This window comes from Myzus persicae, unplaced genomic scaffold, assembly GCF_001856785.1.
Source record: "Myzus persicae strain clone G006 unplaced genomic scaffold, MPER_G0061.0, whole genome shotgun sequence".
NCBI classification, from domain to species: Eukaryota; Metazoa; Arthropoda; class Insecta; order Hemiptera; family Aphididae; genus Myzus; species Myzus persicae.
This window is the reverse complement of record NW_019101491.1, coordinates 112,645-138,272: the sequence shown is the minus strand read 5'-3', so window position 1 is coordinate 138,272 and position 25,628 is coordinate 112,645. Positions and strand designations below refer to the sequence as shown.

General features: G+C 33.7%; 1 long non-coding RNA gene across 2 annotated transcripts; it reads left to right on the top strand.

The window, feature by feature from the left end:
• Positions 1-13,969: 13,969 nt before the first annotated feature.
• LOC111029322 lies at positions 13,970-17,294 on the top strand. Of its 2 annotated transcripts, none has more exons than XR_002604004.1 (3): positions 13,970-14,141; positions 15,474-15,555; positions 16,960-17,294. It is a non-coding gene; the product is annotated as an uncharacterized LOC111029322 (long non-coding RNA). The 2 variants fall into 2 exon arrangements; XR_002604003.1 differs by having other exon boundaries at positions 13,970-14,279.
• Positions 17,295-25,628: the final 8,334 nt, after the last annotated feature.

Here is a 25,628-nt window from a genome sequence, read left to right as displayed (position 1 = left end):
AAATTGGCTTTCGTGCTTTCGTCTGCGGCTCGAAACCGTGTTTAAATTGGCCGTACGATTTTTGTTACAAATCAAACGGTTTACGAATTATTGTCGGTGTTATGCGCAATACCTAACACCCATATTTTTTTTTTGAAATTAATTTTGTAGTGTACGAAATTATATTATTAAAATAATAATAATGAACGGATTGACGATAATTCATAATCTATTATTATTATTGTTATAATTCTATTATAGGTACTGTTCGTCTTAAGGTTTATTTGTTTTCTTTCTTCTCTTTTTTTGCCACGACTTTCGCTGTGGCGGCACCGCCTCGCCGTCGTCCGAATTACCCCCCCGCGGCGGCCGCCTTCATTTTTCACGACGGGTCCGCTACGTTATCTCTCCGCCGCCATTATTATAAAAGTTTTATTATTATTTTAAGCGCGGGCATTTTATTATTACTATTTGATATTAATGATATTATATGTGTATAACACGGCTAGGCGCCGGTCGCATTCAAATAATGAATGGCGCTTGTATGTAGAATATATATAGATACGTAAACACTGCACAGTGGGTACACGCCCGCCGCGAGTGTCATTTCCAAATGGCGAATGTACGTTAAAGTATGTATATATACACTCATGGTCATGGTAAAAAAAATGTAATAACCGTTGTCAAAATATATCGGACCGTTCGCCGCCTCGCCCAATATGAGTGATTAAATGATTCGCATCAATAGATATATAAGTAGATTCGAAAATTCGATTGACGTGTGTGTAAAATATAATGTGCACTTAACCTGTATGCAGTGTGCTCAAAATATTGATTAGGAATATTCGTACAACAAAACATTAATATTATATCGTCTTGCTCGTCGACAGTTGTTGTAAGACTGCTGCATGTTAGGTGACTTGCTATCAAGTTCAGTCTAGTTTCTAGAACTCGTATCCCGGGGAATAAAAACAAATTCGACTTATGTATTTTTCGAATTTACATTTTTTTTATAGTTATTAATTATACCTAATTATTTTAGTAGATTAGTTAATTCAGTAATTGGTACCTATAATAGTCAGTAACTCCCAGTTCTGCCTATTGTTGATTTTCAAAATTATAGGACGCATAAAATAATTTAAAATAAATATATAATGTACACAATACCGTGGGTTACTTCATCGGTGAATGCGTCCATTGCATTTACCTAAACAATAGTAGATATTAATGTGTTCATTTAATTAAATCCAATTTATAGGTAATATTAATTTATAAGACATTTACATTAGTATTGTTCATTATAATTCGTTTAAAATGCTTATTAAAATGTCACACTTTGTACTATTATACAAGTGTATACGTAGTACCTAAGCGTGATTAATTTTCGTCGATTCCTAATCGTAATAGTACGGACAAACGAAAAACTCTATGACCGTAACGTCCTAAATATTCACAGGGTGTGTATAGACATTTTTCGACGTGTCTCAACGTACTCACCGATATAAATAAATTATTTAAAACATTTATTTAGATTACTTCAAGCACGCTATAATTTGTCTGCATACAAATAATGTGTTTAGTTACATAATATACTCGGGTATATGTATATTATGTATAATAGCCATAACCCAGATTTGGCGACAAACAACGCTCAGTCGTTATATGTCCGAACCACGAAGGGAATCAAATCGAATTATATATACGAATATACGATTAATGGTTTAATGTCGGTTGACAAAAAAGAAAAACGTATAGCCGGTATACGATAATTCTCTGAAACTACTCACGCGAGAACCGCGTGCAGTATATAATATAGACAAAGTGGCTATAAAAAAATTATAAAACGGTACAGGGTGAGACTGTAAGTACATCATAAAAAACATGAATATGCAAATGGTGATTGCACAAACAGTGTTGACATATTTATTGTTTTTGACAGATTTTTGAAAGCTGAATATTTTAATAACGGTTTAATATGTAAGGTAGGTACTCTAGTATAAAGTTTTTAGCTGTACACCTATATGTACTATGATGTATGCATGTGATATATATTATAAAATATAATACACATTATACATACCATGACATATACGTTCTACGTACACCATTATTAATACCGAAATTTATAAAGAGTTTTTGAATTATAAAAATGTACAGTTGAATAAAGTAATAAGGTTTATTATGTTTATTCACTTTACATATAGGTACCTGCGTGTAAAATAAGCACTATTTACTTCTTTTTTATAATACTATGCAAGCGGTCGATCATTTCAAAGTTCAAAAGGACCAACGGAACAGATTATAAATTATTTTAATTTAATATTATTGTATCGTTGTTTATAATAATATAGAATGTACGACTCGTTCAGATGTCATATTATCTATTATGTATACAATTTAATACAATATTGTATTAAATTATGTAAAAAACAAGTGGTTTTTGTATACTATAATATTATCATCTATGCCCTATGGTTATGTTATGCATGAGTATAATATTATATTTTAAACATGGAACCTTGTCGAGACGACTATGTTCCCGTCACCAGTAATATTTTACATTGATATTGATCAACAGAAAAACAAAACTTGTCGCGGACACTCCTCGTCACACCATTCGCATTTGCAGTCTGCGCGAAAGCTTACGACGTTCGTTTTTTCTATGATTACTTATTTGATACTATTATGGGCGCCACAACAAAATATATATATGTATAAAAAACAATACGGTGTATGAATCTCATCGTATCGTTTATTATGTTATTGTACAGAACGGTCAATCTAATCTGCAGATGGATTAAAACAATCTTCACGCAATTAAAACAACCCCAGCCGTCGTGCGATGACATACGGTCCGCAAGTGAGAGGCGAGAGCGATATTCAAATGTCGTGGAGGAACAATGTTTTATTATAATACTGTTGATATATTATACCTACCCTATACTGTTAAAATATTTTATTGATTACGGTCAGTATTGTACAGGCACGGTTGTCCAATTTTCATCAATAAATATACATATATCCTCGCCGGTGCGTGCGTGTGAGTTTTTTAACTTTTCATTATTTTATCACACATTCAAACTATACAGGCTTTTATTACTAGGGGCACACCCCATCCGCGACCACTCCCGCGTTACATTACTCGGATTTCGGATGGCCAATTAGTGGTCTTATTGTTGTATAATAGTGCTGCGGCACTTGTAGTACTATACTGCTGCTCCTGCTGCTCGCATACGGTGACGTCGGTGGCGGGTTATGGGGGACAGGTTATTATCTGTACAGAATCGTTAACAGGGGGATGGTTTTGGGGGGTTCTACCCCTTCCAGTTTCAGTTGTCCCATTTTTTTTTTTTTTTAATATTATTATTGTAAAACGAATCAGGATAGAAACCCTATACCTATAATCTGTATAATAAAATATACTGCATATTACGCATATACCAGACATACAATCCTGTGTACAGTAATGGTTATAAATGTATAATTTATGGTGCGCACATATTTATTAGCCACGAGGTCTATGTATATACCTACAATTACGATGGCATTATTATTATTATTATTATTATTATTATTATGCGTTATCATGCCGATTTAACATCTATAAATATAAATTATATTATATCACGAACGCCAACCGCCGAATAATAGTATTAGTCTGCGTCATCGTGGTGGCCGCGTGGTTATCTTCTACAGTCGAAAACCCGACCGAAATCGGTTAAAGGCGTATTGTACCTGTGTAATTACATTGTACATTATGCGTTGAGCTGATATATATATATATAGCTATAACACAATATAGTGATCCACAACGAATCGCACTCGTACATAATAATATAATATTATTATATTATTCGCCTGCGATTTATATGCGAACCGACTAATTACTAATTGAACGCATAAAGGATTGATTGCTTTCGAACAAAAAAAAATGTTTTATTTATTTTTTTTTTTTACGCTTCGTCCCCGAACGACGCGACCGCGTCGGAATACGATATTAGCTGGTTTTTAATCAAATATATTAATGCTCGACGTTTTGGATTTTATGAGAGTTTCGTGTATTTTCATCCCGAACTCGCGGAGAGAAATATATTGCTCGAAATGTGACAGGTAAAAAATAAATGAAAAACAACACCGCACGAAACGTGGTTTTTCGGTCGCACGCGCGCTATTTAAATGTGGGCACCTATACATGCAACAATAATGCCCTTTTGTTCGTTTATCGAAATAAATTACTCGGATCACAATTTATAAAATAGAATATTTTATAGGTATGGTTGGTATATATATTATATTGTAATACACGAGATCCGACCGCGATTAAAAATCTCCGTTCAACAAACGAGCATGTATATATACACCACTGTTCCCGCAGCGTATACCATATAATATACATATAAATATATATATATTCATTATTATTATTGTTATTGTTGTTATTATTATTATAATTATGTATAATTATGTATAACTATTACCTATATTATACGTGGACATGGGGCGCGCCGTTCCCGACAAGACGATAATAATAATATACGATTTTACGTACATATTATATTACATATATAGGTGGGTACCTATATACCTACACTATACCTACCCATTTGAATAAAATATTTTAGTATAGTGCGTAAATCCACGACGAATAGGTCATGATATAATGCATAGATTATTATTAGGAGCAGTAGTTTAAAAGAGGGGTTTAAACTTTAAAATGTATGTAAACGGACTCCTTCTAAATATTATTTATGGCGGATTCTATGCAAAATAATAATGTAACAATACGAGGATAATTATTGTAACACCAACACTCATAATACCTAGGTATATAATAACATTATAATAATACGGTGCACCGTGGTTTTTCGATACGTTGTGGCTATTATGTTTTGGCGCTTATATACGATACGATTTTGGCGTTTTTGTAAAATACGATTTTTTTTCTCATCTCATTTTGGCGCTTATGTACGATACGATTTTGGCGCTTTTGTAAGGTACGATTTTTTTTTTCTTATCACATTTTGGCGCTTATGTCTTTCACCGTACGTATATTATGTGCACTCAATAATGTAAGCAAAAAACGCGATTTTATGGCTGAGTATATAGAGCCAGTGTTCGAAACGATCACTAAAAAATTGAATATACTTAAAAAAGGGACGTTCGTGTTTATGTGTTTTTTAAATGAACGCGTTCACGTTTTTGAACAAATGTTTGCGTTCATTTCGTCGTTCATTAAATGTTTTTATTTAATTTTTATTAATCGTTTAAATACTAATACAAAGCGCTAGAAATCATAACATTATCGTTGTTTTTTGTCAAGCCGAGCCTACTGACATTACGAGTATTTTATTTTTCTAATAGTACATTCTTCATCAAATAAATATCACAGGGACATAAGAATATATAATATATAATATTATAATGATATTATTAATCAATATTTACACAATATAAATATTATAAATTTTATTAATTGGTAAATAAATTTGAACGTCTTAATAATTTTTCAAATTCAATAAAAATTATAAATGTCGTACACGTTCTATTTGAAAAAAAATAGTGGCTTTATTGTGTATAGTTCACTAAATATGACGTTCTCTTCAAACATTGTAAACACTAAACACGGCTTGTTACAATTTTTGTAAATGAGAATACGAATTTAAAAGATCCCTGAAAAATATTCCGAGCTAATACAAACTTATTGTTTTATGTGACAATATTCCAAAACGGCTATACCAGTCGGCTTCAACTTATTATTATGATAGTTTAATATATTTATTATGAGTGTCTTTGACTTACCTACACAGTACACACGACTCAATTCTAATTCAATTATATAGATAATGATTATATCTTTGAACTTGGATGATGATTAATTTAATCATTTTACCCTTTGGTCTAAACATTATATTAACATCAACTTTAATGTTATATTTGCCAATTATTATTCATTATCAAATTATTACTATCTCATGTACTCTTAACGGAAAATTTGGAAGTGCCAACTTTGTAATTGTAAGTGTCAAGCACTACCAAGCCTCCAAAGTTGAAAAAAACATCATAATCACAAACATATTAAAAATAATTATTTGCAAGAGGATTAAAATTAAACATCAAAGAGAAAACAACCAAATAAAATAAAGGCATTCCTTTCACAACCGTGGATAATTATTAATTATTATTATTTATTTATACCGTACCTATATAGAATAAAATAAAATAAATTATATTATATACATACTTTAACCTGGTTATCATTTATTATTGCAGAATACTGGACCACATACCTCCCAATCAGCTCCTATATACAAAATGTATATCATAATAGTTTATGCATGTAGTGGCTTTCAGAAAATATAGGTTTACAATTTAACCTAATTATTTGCACGATCCTTTAATGGAATAAAATATATTATAATATTGGTCAACGAGCAAAAGAAGAAATTAAAAAAAAAATTCATTTTTATAATAACAATATAATATGGCCGAAGGTATAGGCAGATATTAAAATATTCTATTGTCTATTCCTATTCTATACTCGTTTACTCTAAAGTGAGTATATATGTTATATGTATATATATTATATACCGTGAAAGACGCTAGTTGGTTGTATCGTTTTTACGTGAATCTAATTTAAACTACATCAGATATTATGAAAATATGATTAATGAATTCAAGTGAGTTATGGTTTTGTGGAACGTTTTAAAGTAATGAAATTAAAATTTCTGCGCAACAATAATATATTTTGAATATAGGTGCACGGAAGACAAACGTAATGTGTATATATGCAAGTATTTATATTGGTCCTGTATAATACACAATAATATATATTATAATATAAAGTAATCGTTTTTCAACGTCGGACGCGTATTAATGATGCATATCGATGGTATCTCTTCTTAATTTATTTATAAATCGTCTCTGCGCGTTTGTGTTCATCGTTTATCGTATATACTTACCTTCTGTACCTATGTATAGTATTATGTTGTGTAATAAATAATAATGTTTATATTAGGTATACGAATATTTGCGTCATGCACAAACGCGATATTATAATGAATCGAAAATATATATTCGTTTTTGTCTACCTACCTACAAATCCGAACATTTGATTTACGCCGTGGCGGGCCATGAAAAAAAATTGCAAAATTATCGCGGGGTCCATTCGATGATCATAAATTTGTAGGTGCGGGTTGTGGGTATATGCGGGTGATTATCCTCGATGACGCACATCAGCTACGAAGCGATAACAATAATTTAACATAATTTATTGCATTATAATATTATTTATATTATATTGTATTGTTGTACACATGCGACCTGCTGGGAGCACACTACCACTATGCGTACCTAGTACCTACCATGATATAGGCAAATACACACGAGGCCGATAAGGATAGCTGATATACCGTCACACGTGTACATAATTATATGTCTTAAAGTACGGACGTTTGAGTAAATAAAAACTGCACCTCGAGCAAAACATCATCAAACAATAATAATAATAAGTAAACAGATTCATTTACCTATACGTAATTACAGTCGCTTTTTTTAATTACATTTTTATTCTCATTATGTCATTGTTGCATGCCCTGAACATTTCGCTGTATACTTACCAGCACCTATAGTTTGCCGAATGCCGAGCTTAACTTCAGAAGTCGTACCCGCGGAGGCAGTCATTGAATATGGACCTCGAGAAAAGCTAGAATATTATAATATTATATTATACAGTATCATATTATCGAGTAGATATAATAATATTTTGCACTTAAACTGCTCGTCATTAAACAAAGTGTTTCGCCGTGTTTGCAGTTCGCTTCGACCATGCCATATTGATGTTATTGACATTATATTATGTTGGTATAATTTAAATTCGTCCTCTATAACCCGCAGCGTCATGACTATAATATAGACTTTTAACTTACCAAACCAGAATAGTGAATGAAAATAATAATTACCTAGGTACCTAATTCGATGCACATTATAATAAATATCTGCTACGCATTAATTAGCTCTGCAAATATGGCGTGGTATTATCTCAATGACTGCAGAGTTCTAAGAAACATATTATGTTGGCGTGAAAACCAGCTGCATCATACTAACTGTATATTGTTATGATATTATCTCGACTCTCTAAATATAATATTATATTATAAACTGTATCTCAGTAATATTTTGTGGAAAATCATTTGCCAAAATCATACTGCCAGCACGACAATATTATTATTATATGCCGATCCTATACATAGCGTGCGGAGATACTACTGATGAGGAAATCGTAATCACATGCGACACGTGTGGGTACGGTAAAATAATATTATGCATATGCGTCGATATGTGTGTGAAAATTAAAAATTAAACCGTTCTCCGGCCAGGTGCAGCGTGTCCGTCCGTCCGTAAAGGTGCACGCGTAATCCTCCAGGACCGGGATACCTATACGTATGTCGTATATTACTTAGGTTTGGATATCGCGCATGTGCACATAACTACCTGAGTGAAACTCGAGAGGCACATGCAATAATAGAATACACATACTTGGGTACCTCTTATAATGCGTATCTCGCTCGTATCGTGCGTGCATGAGAAATGCGCCCACACACGGCCACACACATATTATATTATTTCACGTGCAACGGTATACGGCACCCTCTGGCCTTTGCAGTAATATAATATGACGTAGTACAGGGCCGCAGGGGTCACCGAATGGCGGTCCTGCGGACAAGGAGAAAAAAATAAGAACCGTGGATAATAATATATATTATAGGTGTACGTTTTATCGTTTTTACGGACTTCGGCAATTTTTATGGCCCGCTAAATAATTTCCAGATTCCTAATTGATGTAATTTGTTATTTAACAATTTATTAATTTGTGCCTTTGTTGGGTGTGTAAACAATGACCAATATTAATAAAACTAATCAAACTCGGATGATCATTGATCACATTTTATTCAAATTTGTTTGTATACCAATATTATGAGCAAATACGACGTCCTCGAGGGAGATGGTAGTAGACTCACACATTACAATTGCCATTTTCGACAAAATATAGATTAAAAAACGAAAAAAAACTGGAAGGCCAAGTTTTTCCTCTCCTATGGCGCTTTACATAATATATATTATACTAATTAATAATTATATCCATACTGAGTATATATTGTACAGAGTCCGGCGGGAATGTCGTCCGTTTTCATTAGTTTTCGTAACATATTTGTTTTGGTAAACGACGTAATTATTATAGATACTATAGCTGCTGTGTGGTCGGCCGTCGCAATGAACCGCGATTATGCTAATAACAGCTGATTATATGTTGAGATAATTCGACGTCGTATATACTTTTTTCATTATCATTGTACTCCTTAGCATAACATTGCTGTAATGATATGGTCACAAATGTCTGTATAGGTATACTGATAAGACTATTATAATATACCTAAGCAATATAATTGGTATACCAGACCTTCATTTTACACTCGCTCGGTAATGTCAGCTGTGGAATGTCCAGTGCGCACGCCATTATGTTTTTAAATCGAAAACGCCATCACAATAATACATATTATATAAGTTACTGCCCAGTTGGCTTGTAGATAAATGTTGAGAATTATCTTCTTTCCGTAATATAACATGCAAGTAGTGCGGTGCAGCCAAATATTATAAAATTTCGGGCGGACGTGATGAGAAAAAAATTATTGGTTATAATCGAAAACACATATACTCACCGGTTTGTCAATATTGCTCCTTTTCTGTATTATATACGGTCCAAAAACACATCAATAAATATATTTTTCAAATCGCGAATAAAACCATACATACATATAAATTGGCGTGCATAACGGTGGTTTGTTGACAATTATTAAAATGCCGTACCAAGTAATCCCTACTGCATGTTATATAATATCATATTACTATTATTATAAAGTGTGTTTATGACTATATTTTTCAGATTTCAACCAGGAATTGTCTAAATAATAAAAAAACAACTATCGTCTCCACAGGGCCCGCTCACTGGGTCGTTGTCGTCGTCGTCGTTATTATATATCATGCTATTATCTGATATTATATACGGATGTAAAAACGTCATGACCATCCTTCCGGTGAGTTATTATATACATATATATATATATATATATATATATATATTATATATATATATTTGTGGGTGCGCGCGGGTGGGTCTCGTCAATAACGTTTTGCAGCACGCGCACATATAATATTATTCAGCTGGGGTGGACGTGCCACGCTGGGGGTGCGACGTGCGTAGGGTATTGAGGGGTGGTCGAGAGACGACAAAGACGATCACGGATGAGGCGATTAGTCGTATATCTCACACCACGTCATATATACCTACTCACATCTCCTCGAGAAGGATTATAATTTACACCTCACATATTATTATATAGTCTTTGATATTTATATTATTCTACAAACGAAACGTGCACATAATATTAAAATATATACCTACACACAGGTGTTATTATATAATATTAGGATGTATAAGATGTGCGTGTGTATAATTTATACGAGAAAAATACCCTACGTCTCGTTATTTCACCTCTTCGGAGTTTATATATTTATTGCAACGCGTGATGGTATGTGCGCTAAGCGACGTTAAAACATGTTTCAATTTTAGCACTAATATATTCATACATATTTTTTCAAACAATTTTTCGTATATTTACGATCTGTCTTTACATGTTATACAAATAAGCAAATTTCATGAGATTTGATTGGCGGGAAAGCGAAGTCGCCCAATGGTAGTACCCCATGAAAACCGTTTTTATAGGTGCCTAATGGCGTTGTCCTGCGGAAGAGAGTAGGTATAGGGAGGTACCTTTTAAGGCGCTCGGGTGGGTTACCTGGAGTTTGTTTGGTTGTAATATGGGTGCATTCTATTTGCGTCACGAAGATATCTACGAAAAAAGGTCTAATACGAATCGCGGCCCGAGTTTATTTTGGGTACGGACTAGTTGCGGCCCGGGGTTTTTTAATTCTAGATAATTTAATCTTAACTGATAAAATATAAACATAGTATAATGTAGACAAAAATAAGTACACCTTAGTCGTCGCTTTACTACCGCGTAGAACGTATCGTCGTTTTTCTGTGTATTTTAATTTATTTATAATGTCGAATAAAATTTTGAGTGAAAAAAATTGCAGTTTATTTATAATCGATGGATATAAATTTCGTTTCCTTAAAAATGTATAAAATAATGTTGATTGATATTGCTGTACTTAAAAGACTTGTATTACAGCATAATATTCATTTAAATAATAACGCATAATATTCAGATAAAAACTGGGACCGCAATTCGGAAGAAATTTTTACGGCGGGACGCAACTAGTAGCCACCTTGTAAGATGAGTGATAATAGTATTTGAGTGAGTACTGAAAGTTTTTAATGTTTTTTTATAGGAGCAGAGGGTAGCAATTTTGTATAAACCTATTACCTACGCACATTATGTGTGGGTTAATACTAACTGTATTATATGGTATATAGATGAGGATCGTATCAAACGGGTTTGTTCGACTATAGATGTAGGTACGACGGTTTGAATCTTTTTTTTTCAATATATTGATATTCGATACTCTCCAGAGTGGGTGAATTATATTTACATTATTTTGTATATGTATTATATGCGTATTATAAGTTGACGTGTGCTCTTTGTACCCCTTTTATTTCCTAAATGTTTAAAATAATAAAATTGAATACTTTTTTTGGGACACGTTTGAGTGCACTATACATATAGGAACACTTCAATATTATAACCTGACGAGTCCCAAATATTATGCACAAAGTTCTAGAATATTTAATAAGTCGCAATTATTATATTCAATATATGCACGTAAGTCCATGGGCAGGGATTTTTTATTTATTTTTTAATATTTAGTTCGTCCTTTGCGTCATTAGAAGAAACATTATATTAATAAGAGTTTAGAGACATCGTTTGGCATTGGGCTTAAATTGTTTCAGCTAGGTAGTTGGAGATATCGAATTTTATCCTCACCTTGCCATTTATTCTGCATTCCGTGCAGATGTGTTTGACTGCTTGAGAAAGACACCGCGTGGTATAAGCAAATAGGAGCTGAGTTTTAAGTCTTTGTAGGTGAGTGTATGGGAGCGTAAATGTGATATTCTGCAGGGTCAGTTGATGGAGGTCTCTTAACTTTCTTGGGGTAATATTGGTAATTTTTTTCAGGCACGGCTTTGTATAGTTCCGAATGTGATGTGTGTATGTCCGGTAGGGTTTTCTTGAAACATTAGAACGGATATTGCCATTTAACTGCATATACTAAAATATATTACAATATAAGCAATCATATCACCGTAATAAATATTTTGGAATTGCGAAACTGTACAACACCGAGCATAGTTATTTTTAAATTTTAAATGCTACGTACCAAAAAATTGTATAAATATATAGATAGGTATGCAATAACAAAAATTTAAATTTGAATAAATAATTTTGTAATTTGTCAAAATAAAAAACTGTCGAAATAATTCGTCTGCAATTTCACTGTTTCCGCGATTACGTTGCGCGTTTTGTTTTATTTTTAGCTGACAAATGCATTTTTAATGGTGTTTTCCTGGTTTTTTTTTTTTAGGACATCGACTTGCAGACTATAATCATTATACATTATTATAAAGAGACCGCTTATTACTGCTATGGCGTTCGAGTCGAAAATTCTATTCCGACTGAATAAAAATGAATTATTCGTCATTACAATATACGAATTTCTCATTGCAGGTAAACGAAATAATATATCATACGCATTTTAATATGCTTATTGTGCTATGTAATAACTGCGTATTATATGATACACATAAATAGCTATACTGTAGTAATAGTATAACATCATGAATCATGATTTTTTTACAAAATCCGATTCGCGGCCATCGTCTTATGGGGTTGGGGGGGGGGGTGTATATAATATTATAAATTATTGCCAAATGAAGTCGAAGGCTTTGTGACGAATCAATCCACTTATAAACGTACCGATTTCACCAGTATACTTGCCTATACCTATAATATACTTTTTAGATTTCGCGTCATCGTAATAACAGTAACATTATATTATATTATTATAATATTGCCTGTTTCCGCGTCAAATGATACCTACTTATATAACTTAACCTAACCCACAATAATTGTATTGTGGTATATTTTCGTAAACGTTCAAAACAATCGTACTGGTTAATCTGAAAAATTATATATTATTGTCAGCCGATGATAGCCAAAATCGTCCTAATTTTCTCTATCCTCATATTGTTTTCGTTCGTTTTACTTTTTTAGCTCGAAACGTGCACAATTTGTCATTCCGTCAGCGGCACAACCGCATAAACCGTAGTCCGTAGTTCTCCGCGCTCGCATAATTATATAAATAATATAATAGGTACCTAGGTATATACCTATATGTATATATACTCGTCAGCAACAACAATAATGATAATAATAGGTAGTCGACGCGGTCCTCGAGTACCTACGCCCGCGGCAAATTAGTACCACCGCGTATTGCGACCGTACACAACATAATACTATTATACATAGGTACCGAGGAGCAGCTGCTGCACAAACGTACGATAGTAATATTTTGTTTAGCCGACTGTGTATAGTATTCCTTATTCTAGATTCAAAGATAAATTTACATAGGTACGGCGGCGGCGGCGGCGGCGGCGGTTTTTTTTCTCCCGAACACAGATGAGAGAACGAGCCCGCGTATTATAATATACCTGTATATATTGTTATTATTATTATTATTATTATTATTATTATTATTATATCGTTGCAGAGTGCAATGGGGAGCTATATCGTTGTTTACACTTTACACACACACACACACACACACACACAGATATAAAGTATTTTTTTATAAAACACATTTACATAAAATGGATACAGACGAAGATAATACGCCAGCGCAGTCGTAATTGTGCAAAAATATTATAATACATAATATTACATGTGATCAGACAATGCTACTATACCTACTACGGTTTTTCGAGTGTGACAAGTTCATTGAAAGCGCTGCTGCGATTCACATTGTAATATTATTATATTTTATCGTATGTCATATGACGTATAATCCACGCATAGTCGTCACTCGGCGTGTATGTAATAATGATGTACACAACAGTGAGCAGACACACTACAACGGTACCCAGCTAAGTATGTAACAACGGCATGTAATTAAATATTTTATTATTACTATAATAATACCTACTCCGAATCGGTTGCGGGCGGGTACGCGTTTTTAGTGTCGTTATTTTGTGATAATTGCTCTCGGGTATGTGTATTATTATACAAGTAAGTACTTATTTTACACAAAAACGCTATTATTTCCTAGCGTATCTATCGCACACGCTAGATATCCGCCATTCGTTTGTACGATAATAATAACAATAATAATATGATACAATATAATATGACATACTAAAGTTGTAGAACTTTGATAGTCCTGACAGTCCTGCAAACGAATTCTTGATTATTGTCGGGTTGTTATTTCAAGGATGTATAATATACTCGGTGTTGCCAAGACATTTTGTTCTGATAACGGATTAAAAAAATAAAAACAAATAAAATAAGAATTATAGGATGTAACATCACAAGACGTGTTCAATAAGGGTGGTAATAAAATATTTAAGCTAATTAAACGTATTTATTACAGTAGAAAAATTCAAAAATCAGTGCTATTTCTTTTAGTAATGTTCTCATCTAGCTATTTAAAAAAAACGAAAAACATTTGTGCAATGCAACACTCCTCGAGGGGCGCCGAGCATTCCCGAGTACCAATAACGAAATTGTTGAAAATAAACTCGTTTCGTAGGTTAATAATTATTATGTTGTGTTCCGGAAATGTGGGCTTTCGTCATTATAATGTGTGGTCCGGACATCGCGTTCACCGGACCATCGGGGATCCGGACTAGCGAGGTTCTGCAAACTGCAACAACTGTATAATGTATACAATATAATACATGTTATGTTTTCCGCTTGGTTTAAATATAATATATAAATTATTACATGTGTAGGCTCGGATTGTTATCATCAGATACGAAATGGCTGCTCTTAACGGGATATCACATATAACAATTTTGCATATACCAATACTATGATAATATTATAAATGCTCGATTATTAAATTGGTTCCTTTTGGCCTTTATATGCTGACATTTTTGTTTTTATCTTCAACTACTTGACGGGTGAAGGGGTGGTACATCGTATATTGTACATGCATGTTTTATTTTTTATACGGAATAAAATAGGATGAAAATATATGCTATAACTTTAACTATTTCAACCTCACGGTTTTCTCGTGTACGGGATAGCTAAAAAATCGGTCAAACTCAAACCATTTAAATCCTCGTCATTATTGAATAATATTATTCGCGTACCTACCCACTTATTAAAAATCGTGTGTTCGTCGTAAAAACAATACTCATAGCATAATCTTTCCTGAAACATAATTATTATTATGATATTTATCGTATTATTATTATATAGGTATTGAGTCATTAAAAAGCAAGCCGTCTAGAAATATGATTGCCAGACTCGGAGGAATCAATTAAATTCGTGATGTTTGAAAGTAGGTAATTATTATTATTACACGTAATATAATATTCGATAGCGTTGTTTGTAATATATTATATACCATCAGGCTTATATATTATGATATCATAACGGGTAACTAAATTCACGATTTCCGTTTCGATTGAATCGAAAACATAATTAAAATATATTTTCTCACCGAGTGTTTAATAATTAGTTAATGGAAATGTTATTATTTTGTCGAACGTAAAAACAGAAATAATCACGTGCAGCAATCAAATATATTATAATACCTACCTCGTCAATTTTATGTAAATATTAGTTTAAATATCACTTGCTTTTAGCGGACGGAAGAGAAATATGATATTTCGTTAAGAATTCCAGACGGTTACAACTTCTGCTGCAGGTCCTTGTCTGTAGGGCACTGAAGCTACGGCGGCAGTGGTTCGGTGTAATATTATTATTATTATTATTATTTAGTTAGGACACAAGACGGATGGTTTGAAACGATGGCTGTGTCATGCAGCGCGGCGTCCGTATTAAAACGTAAATATTTGACGATAAAAATTAATATCGTAGAAAATTAATCAAATCGCGTACCTATCTTAAAAAAAAAAAAAAATAATAAAAAAAAGTGTAGATATATATATAGAAAATATTGTATATATATACAAATACTTACGCGTATTTGTTGACTAAGTAATACATTTAATATATTATAATAGCACTCTTTCGGCCGGTTGGACGGATACCAAGACTCGAGTAAAATAAAACCGTGATTCGAGTGGTTTTGTCGTACGTATACTTTATCGTGTAATAAATTAAAGCGTCGCTCATCGCGGTGGTGTGAGTGTGTGACTAGACGCCTAGGAATGCCAAAACTATTTTCAAAAGCCAAACATATATCGTTTTAATTTCCAAAACCAGCTTTGACCTATAATATGTATATTATAATACACACCTAAGTAGAACCACAGTGTATCATGTTAAGTTGCATAATATTATCAATTAGTATGCGTACCTATCGCCAAAAAAATAAGAGTCACATCAAATTTCCATAATCATTTGTATCAGAGTTTTTTTTTATAATGTGGCCAATGGACATTGCAGAGTAAATCTGCAGGATGAATCAAAAATGTATCCATTTAGAGAAAAATTCATATTTTTAACGCTCTGTGGGTGACCATATTTTTATTCAAATTAAACAGCAACGTTATTTTTTTTTATCACTTATTTAGTTAGATTTACTAAAACTACAAGTCCTTAAATATTAGTCATTTTTCATTATATATCGTCTATTAATAATTAAAAATATAATATTTGAATCAATAATTGCAGTCTATATTAAATACGTGGGTCAAAAGTAAGTCATAAACTTTAAGCATATTATTGATATTATTATTATTATTTTAAAGTTTTATACTACTTCTGGTCGATACAGGGATTATTTTACTCTCAGAGTGAAAATCGGAAACCACGGGAAATCGTGACGATAGGCAGACAGCGCGTAAGATGCGCAAAATTCTTATAAGGACAGAATGCCAATGTCCACGGAGGAGTGCGTAAACAAAAGAAGAAGAAAAACGCTTTGAAATGTAGGTCATAACCGCCAAACAAAAAAAAAATCGGTTTAAGTCGCGAAGTCATATCATATAAATTGTATATGATAGGAAAATCGTTCGTCGGATCATGCGATTTAATAATATTACTGTTGTCAGTATATTTTTCTGCGGTTTTGTATGTTATGGACAACAATTCGATCCGATAAAAATGACCTCCACCGTTGTTTTTCATTCTTATTGGGTAACAATATTATTATATTAAAAATAGTAAATACCAAGTGTTTCATTTAACTATTTTTTCCATCACTACCATTAAGCAATTTAATATCCGCATTGATTTTTCTCAGTCAATTGTTATGTTTTTGGTAAGAACAGTTTTTTATTCATAATTTATGAATTATGCGAGCTTAGCCATGTCCAGAGTTACCACTGCATACTGTATCACTAAATTCGTCTCGATTTAAAATAATATGTTTATAAATACAAATTAAAAAATATTTTTTTTTTACCAAAAACACAAAATTGTTAGCAGAAAATTTGTTCAGCCCTTCTAATGAATCAACATGTTGAATTTATTATTTGTGTAAAATTATTAACTACACATTTAAATTTAAACCATCGTCATAATTTTTTTTTGTTTTGTTTGATTATTATTAGGTTGTCGGTTGGTAAAGAAAAGAAGATTGCGAACATTAAAAAAAAAACTTACTATAGTAGGCAAAGCGGTCGAAATTTAATATTAAAAAGTAGGTATCCCATTTGTTGTTTTGGTCGATTCATTTATGCCGTGTCCGCCTCGGTATTTTTTTCCTCGTTTCTACAATATAAGAACTAACGTATTAATTTAGTACTATAATATTATAGTTATCGCTTTCGAATTGTTATAATATAATGCACAGATCGAGATGGTTTGATGGTTTATACGACGGAGCTGGCGATCTCTCTCGCCACTCAAAAATAATACAAGACGTATTCTCCTAAATCAGTAATCTCACACACATACGCAGTTTCCCTCTGAGTTTTTAATAAAATCTGTTGTACCAGTTACACGACCCTCGGAGTTAATATTTTTGAAACTGTTTTACAAAACACGTGTGTGCTGTGTGCACGTGAAATTCAGCCACGTGACCAACTCACGCACGTCACGTGACTGCCGCAGCGTTTTTTTTTTTATTAAAATATCTATCTCACAATACCACATAATATTTTATTTCAGGGTATCATTTGTACAAGTATAAAATGCAGTATTTGTACATGTTTTACTTGCCTAAATATTACAAGGTATAATATTGTTAAATTACATTATACATAGTATCCGCGATATCGTCGAAACACAACAATATAATAGTATACAGTATACATAGGTACGTATATGGTAGTAGGACTCTAAGTTGTATACCATTATCATTATTATTATTATTAATATATAGCTGTAGGATAGAGGGTTAGATTTTATTTTCTCGTTGATTAATAGAACCGAAAGAAACGGCGGCGGCGGCGGCGGTTCTATTCCTTTCATTCGATTTTTATCCTCTTGATGTATATATATATGATTTACGATACGCATCATACGTATAGGTACTGCGGCTAGTAGGTGTACCTACATATATAATAAATATACACAATGCCCGTACATTATATATTATGGTGTATAATATATATATTATGTATAGGCATGATGTGCGTGCAGTGTGCATGCCATAATATATACGATATATATAGAATCGAATAATCGTATTTTCGATGCCTGATGTATATGACATGTGGCATTCCCCCCGATGCACGCTATGTATCGACAAAGGGACGTTGGATAATAATAGTGATAATAGTGGAAAAAAAAATGACTGCAGCAATCGGTCTAGGGGTCGCGAGTATATGGGCACTGCAGAGGTCATCGGGACATAATATATTATTAGGTATTGTACGCATAATACCTATTCAATATTATTACCATATTATTACAGTAGGTTTATGCGTATACTTGTATAATGTTCTAATGTACAGAAAAGAGAACCACTGGAACGACGATTTCGAAACGTCGTGAAGAAGGGTTGAAAAGGGTGCGAGCCTGTGATTTTATGATATTTTTTTCTGTTGGCGTCAGGGTTGGTATAAAGAAAATCGAAGTTTCCGTTTATTCACAATATAATGATCTATTGGGCGGCGTGTGTGTAACAGAGGTTAGCCGCGTTTCAGAGCTTAGGTTTATTCTATTTCCATATAATATGTTTATATACGACGCGTGTACGGAATCGTACTCACCTATACAATATAATATACGTAATATATTATAGATGTATACGTCCACGCCGAAGGGTATTATTATTATTATTACGGCTTTTAACCGTAATTTCGTATTCACTGCGGGGCGTCGGTGAAAAAGTATTTTTTTTTATCATAATAAATGCATATATGTGTCGCGGCAGGGCCTATTATAATAATATATACTACGCGAGCCCGTGCTCGTGTAGAGCGGAAAACGAGTGGGTGTGGAGACAATGTTATATTATTATAATATGCCGTCTGCAGCAGGAGTGCATTATGGCTGGTATAGGTGTACTTGTATAATATAATATATATTTCGAGCGGGCGGCGTATCGCAGCGAACTACACCGCTCGTCGTTCACACGCGATACCCGCTGCACACACACACACACACACACACACACACTAACACACTTACAATGTTTTGACCGGCACGTCGTGTACGTCACGTATTATAATATACATTCGACCCTTAGGAAAAAAAAAACTGAAAAGAACGTCGTCGTCGTCGTCGTCCTGTATGTTACGTTCGGGGGAGTGCGACAAAACCGCTTCTGACCTACATAATAATATTTATGCATAGATATATACCTATACGCGTGTATATACCGCGAGTAATGGGATAGTAAAGTGGCTATAGGAAATGAAAAAGGGACGTCCCCTCGTCGACGGGTTCGTGTTATATATATATATATTATATCATACGAGCGTACACGACACATTCGCAGCGAGAGAGGGAGAGAAGGAGAGCGAGAGAGTAAGGGAGAGAGAGAGAGAGAGAGAGAGAGAGAGAGAGAGAAGTGATTTCGTTTACACATATACGAGTCTGCTCGAGTGTGACGCTGGGCCGCGTGTGAGTGAGTGCTCACGGATTACATATTATATTGTATAGCCAGGCATAGACGCGCATATGCGACTCGAATTTACGACTTTTAAAATGTACGTATCGGATATTGGCCATTACATACGCCGCAGACGAACGTCCGTGCCAAGTCGCATCCTTTTGAAAACTTTTTTTTCGTTTTCTCCGCTCCGATCGACCCACCTACCCTGCACCACCCGCACCAATCCATTACCCTTCCGACCAGATCGCGCGCACTGCACCCACTCCGTGAACAGTAGTCTCGTATAATGCAATACAGGCTCTATTATACATGTGTCGTATGGTATATATATAGTATGAGCGCAGTTAATCACTCGCACACACATGTATATAATATAATACATTAAATTATTGTTATTATTATTATTATTATTATCATCATCGTCGTCATTTTCGGCACCAAGTTTCGGACAAGATGTGCAGACACGCCGTATCGATTGCTGCGCATTGCCAATAATATCAACAACGACGATGATATTGTTTCTATAGCACGCCTCGAAATGCATGTACATATTATAATATGTATATGTGTATAATAGTATTACATAAAAATTTAAAGGCACGATAAATGTGGGCGGTGTGCGACGGTGTATATAGCGTATATGACTGCAGTACGCACACACACAGTGCAAAATTATTTACAACACCCGTTTGTGCCAAAATAATTCTGAAAGTCGTACTTAGAAAATACATTAAACATCGCATATATCCATACGCATAATATATACGTACGTACATTACATACATTGTATATCATGTATACTCGACAACGAAATCGTGACCGATTGTCCCGTCCGACCGACCACCGCCATTGTTGTAACTCGTATTATGTACCAAGTAATAAGTATATACAATAATATATGTGCCGTATATATTATATTAAAATTATATTATTCTCGGTGAGAACTGTGCGCGAGGCGAGCGTGTGCGTAATGGCCAATGGGGCATATTATATTATTATTCTGTAAAGTGTAAAGGCGTTTCGTTTCGAGATAATTGTGAAAAAGAGTATAATATTATAATTAATCGGAGAGAAAAGATTTTCGCGCGCCAAACCTGTACGTATAGGTGGGTGTATACGTCATGTAGAAGTCGTTTCGCAATCTCAAAAACCAGTGATATATATGTAGAGCAGCGGCCTTGCTATTAATTCTACTTCCGTTCATATTACACGAGCACGGCAATAATAATAATAATAATAATTAAAAGTCGTGTGTTACGATCTATAGCCATTATGATATAATGTCGTTACAGGGGTTTTCTCCCTTTTCGCGTTTTCCGATAACCTCACCGCGCCGCCACCAAATCGCATATAATATTACCCTCATTATTCGTTCGTCTATACTCAGGTCTGTAAGCAGTAGATGATAATCGGTATAATATTATTAGGCACACTGATTTTTTTTTGTTCAGCTCACGTACCTACTTACCTGCTTATGTAGCATAATATATAATGTCGAGTACTCATCGCTAGTCGCTAGACGGCGAACAATATAAATGACGACGAAACTGGTTTGCTTATGTTTTTTTAAAAATATTATTATTGTCATCGGCGTCCCGACGGGCAGACGGCATGCCTACACAGAATAATAATACCCACCCGGTGCTCTAGTGCGGAACAGACATCAAAGGGCCCGCGAACTTCGGGTACTCAAAAACGCAATGCTGTGATGTGTGTGTTCAATTTTGACTTATATTTTGTGTACACGTGGACGCATGAACGTCGAATGATTTTCCTCCCCGGAAAACGTGTTTTTTACCGCCGTTTCGGGTGCCCTTTTCCAGGGGGGAGGCATGATCCCCCAAACCGCGAATCGAGTGTCGAGTATGATTCATGGTGTGTGAACGTGAACGCACTGTTTGGAATCGCAAAGTATTCACGTTAATTCACGACATTATATTCGTGTTATTATTGTTAGATCTCGGAGCTTATCAGCGTTTTTTGTCGTATTCGTATGAGGCACACAACTAGCACCGGAGCCGATACGTACAGATAACATTGTTTAACAAATTCTTTATACATAATATTATACGGTGGTACATGTATAAATTGCACGTATGACGTGAAAATACAATTCGAAAGAATCAATTATACCGGTGGGTACCTATTTTACCATTTTTACAAACGAGTATATTGAGGCTATTAAAATATTATTGTTATTATCTGGACTCTGAAAAGAATTTCCACCTATTTGAAGTTTTCTCTTTTTGTTCGATGTCGCCAGTCTCGAGTCTTGACGACTCGTACTCTATTATATATAATATAATAATATTATCCCGAATAATCGGCTGGCACACAAAACACATCCGTCTCAAACTATATTGTAATGCGCACATATATTATAGGTAGGTACAAATCCACTCTGTAAACACAATGCGGTTACGAATTTTATTTTGGATGATAATATTTTGAAGTAGGTGTAGTCCCTGCCTATAACTATTATGATATAAAAAGTTCTGCGTATCATATTAAATATTATATCCGCTATCGTGTAGGATTCGGCGGGCAAACATAAACCTACGTCTTAATGCAGACACTAAATGTATGAATCGATCGATCGACCCAATTGTTGTCCTCAGCTTTGGACAACAACCCCACACACAGATGCTATTGTATGGCTCTAAATTGTTAGGGTTGGACGGGGTATATGTCTACAACGATACCATCATTGTACGCCAAAATGAATTTCTCACACGTAGCGCCGCCGCCTCCTTGCAGTTCCCTGAACTTAGCATCGGCACATTAAATTTGACAGACCATTTTAATCGCGCCCGGAAGTGATCGTTTTTGTTGTTCTGCAAATTTTGAAACCAATGAAGACCTGCCATTATTGTTGGGTGGAAAATACGCTGAACAGTATTATAATATTATAATAGATATGTATTCCTAGAACGCTAATGGGCTCCTCGATCCCTGCAGGTACACTGCCACACACGTGTAGACAATATAATATATTATTATTATTATTATATATTTATTATAACGGCATCACAGCGCGGCGCACCTATTTTGTGGAACACAACAAAATACATTATGTACGACACAACTCACAAGTCGGCCCGACCTTTACCAAACAATTCCGTCAAATTAGGACTTCAATCCCTCGTCATGCAGCACTGCTGGGCGTCTTCCTTAATGTCGACCAGCTGTCACTTTTTCACCCGTTTTCACGTTCGTATACATACATACTTTTATTGTACGTTGTTCCATGTATCTACAATATATTATACAGATTGTAAGTACGATGTTTAGAATACGAGGACGAGAAAAAAATAGGTCTATATAGATATAATATTTATGGCACACATTATTATTATTATACTTCACTGACAACCTTAATAGGTCCAAGTTTATCGTCCTTAGCTATCTCGGTGTACAATATAAATGAGATACTAAATTCCCGGTTAGTGGGTATACGTGCATTCATCAGTTTACAACAATAAACATAGCAATATGCATTGCTGTTCTCGTCGAAGACAACTGCTTACCACCACTCCTTTGATCAATATTAAAATATATAGTAATATTATATATTCAACATTGTCCGTATCTTTTCATTCGTACAATAACAAGCACACAGAGTGCTCAATCGTTTTTTGATTTTTTTTCATCCGACCCTGACGCATCGCAGTATCTTTTTATAACAACACAAACTTAGAAGATAATAATATCATATTCTATGTGATAGTATACTTATGGATCTATATATTATATTATGTTTAGCGTAGGTATATTATAATAATATGATCGTAACATAATCTGTTTCCATTTATTCATAATAAACGTATTATATTGCCACAGGATATTCCAAAACCTCGACAAGCCGAACTTGGAACGAATAACGAAAAAAATCGATATTTCTCATGAATTTTCTCAATCGACCTGATTTGTGTAACCAATTATTAAACAAAATTCTTCTAATGCATAATTGTTGTAATCCAATTGTTCGCATAATCAATATCAATCGTAATGTACAAAGTATACTGTATAATGATCCTCATTATTTAGTGTATAAGATGATACATTTAGTAATTCACATATATGTAATCACTGACATCGTCGAATTTGAGTAAAAAAACCATAATATAGGAAAGCGTGAGCGTAGATCAAAGGTGAAGTCTAGGATTAGAATACATCTCTGATTATACCGACGTTATCATAACAAGGTGACTCCGGTTAGCTGAAATAGGAAAGACTTGAACATATTCGGGGAGTCTGAGACTGGAGACGACGAGAGTATGTACTTGTAGTTTATAGAAGAAGATGTTTGTTATTACTTATTATTAATTATTATATTTCCATGTAACATAAATTCAATCTCCAGTCCAAAGGCTAACACGTTGCAACAATTCCTAAAATATGTAACAAAGGCCTGCGAGTTGCCAGCTATTATACAAAAAAATATTAGTTAACTGCGATTGTCGAGTGATTTGCGCGTCGATGTTAATTAATCTAAAACACTTAATGTTATAATAATTGTAATATAAAAGCGAAAATTAATAATTTCATTTCCGCGCGTCTGGACAACAATAAATTGAACGGTCAATCGAATTCGATTGTGCAGCGGAGACGAGAAATTGAATCGACTGATTGTATAAGTGGATTTTACGAGCAATTGAAAATATGTTTGCAGCACACATACGCGTAAATTAAACACACGTGCGCTTCGAGTCGTTTGATTTCAATAATAAAATAATTATAAGCTCTTTTTACACAGAGGTTATTGTGTCGTAATAATAATAATCATATAATAATGTGCCCGTGGTGCACACTGCACGTAACGACGTTAAATTGTATGGGTTTTGTACCAAAGAATAATTTGAGGGTATTAAAAATACGCCTACCCCCACCAGTTTAAACTTAAATACCGTATTTTAAAAGCAATTTTTTACTCGTGACATGCGTGAAATAATCAAACAAATAATTAAATTTTATCAATGTAATTTTGATGTTGAATGGCCTAATGCAATTTTACAACTTACTTTTTTCAAACATTCCCATTCAACTAAACTGAATACCAAGCAATTTCCTAAACTTGTGTCTTATTTTTTATTGGCAAGCATTTTTATTTTCATACGATATTCTGTAATAGTCATAATATCATCGATTTTCAGCGGAAAGCTCTGCATAAGTTTTACAATAAGACACTCGGTTTGAGAAAAATACAATTATAACTATAATATTAAATTAAATAGTATCTATATCCTTGAATAAGAATGCTTACGATATAATCAGTTGAATGATTTGAGGCTGAACGTTACCTATATGGAGAACGATTTTTAATTGACGACCTATTGTTAATTAAAAACAAAACAAAAACGATTGTCATTAAAGTATTTGAACACTAGTCGTTTGAATAATAAAATTAACAATTTAATATTCGATTTTACCTTTTGTAC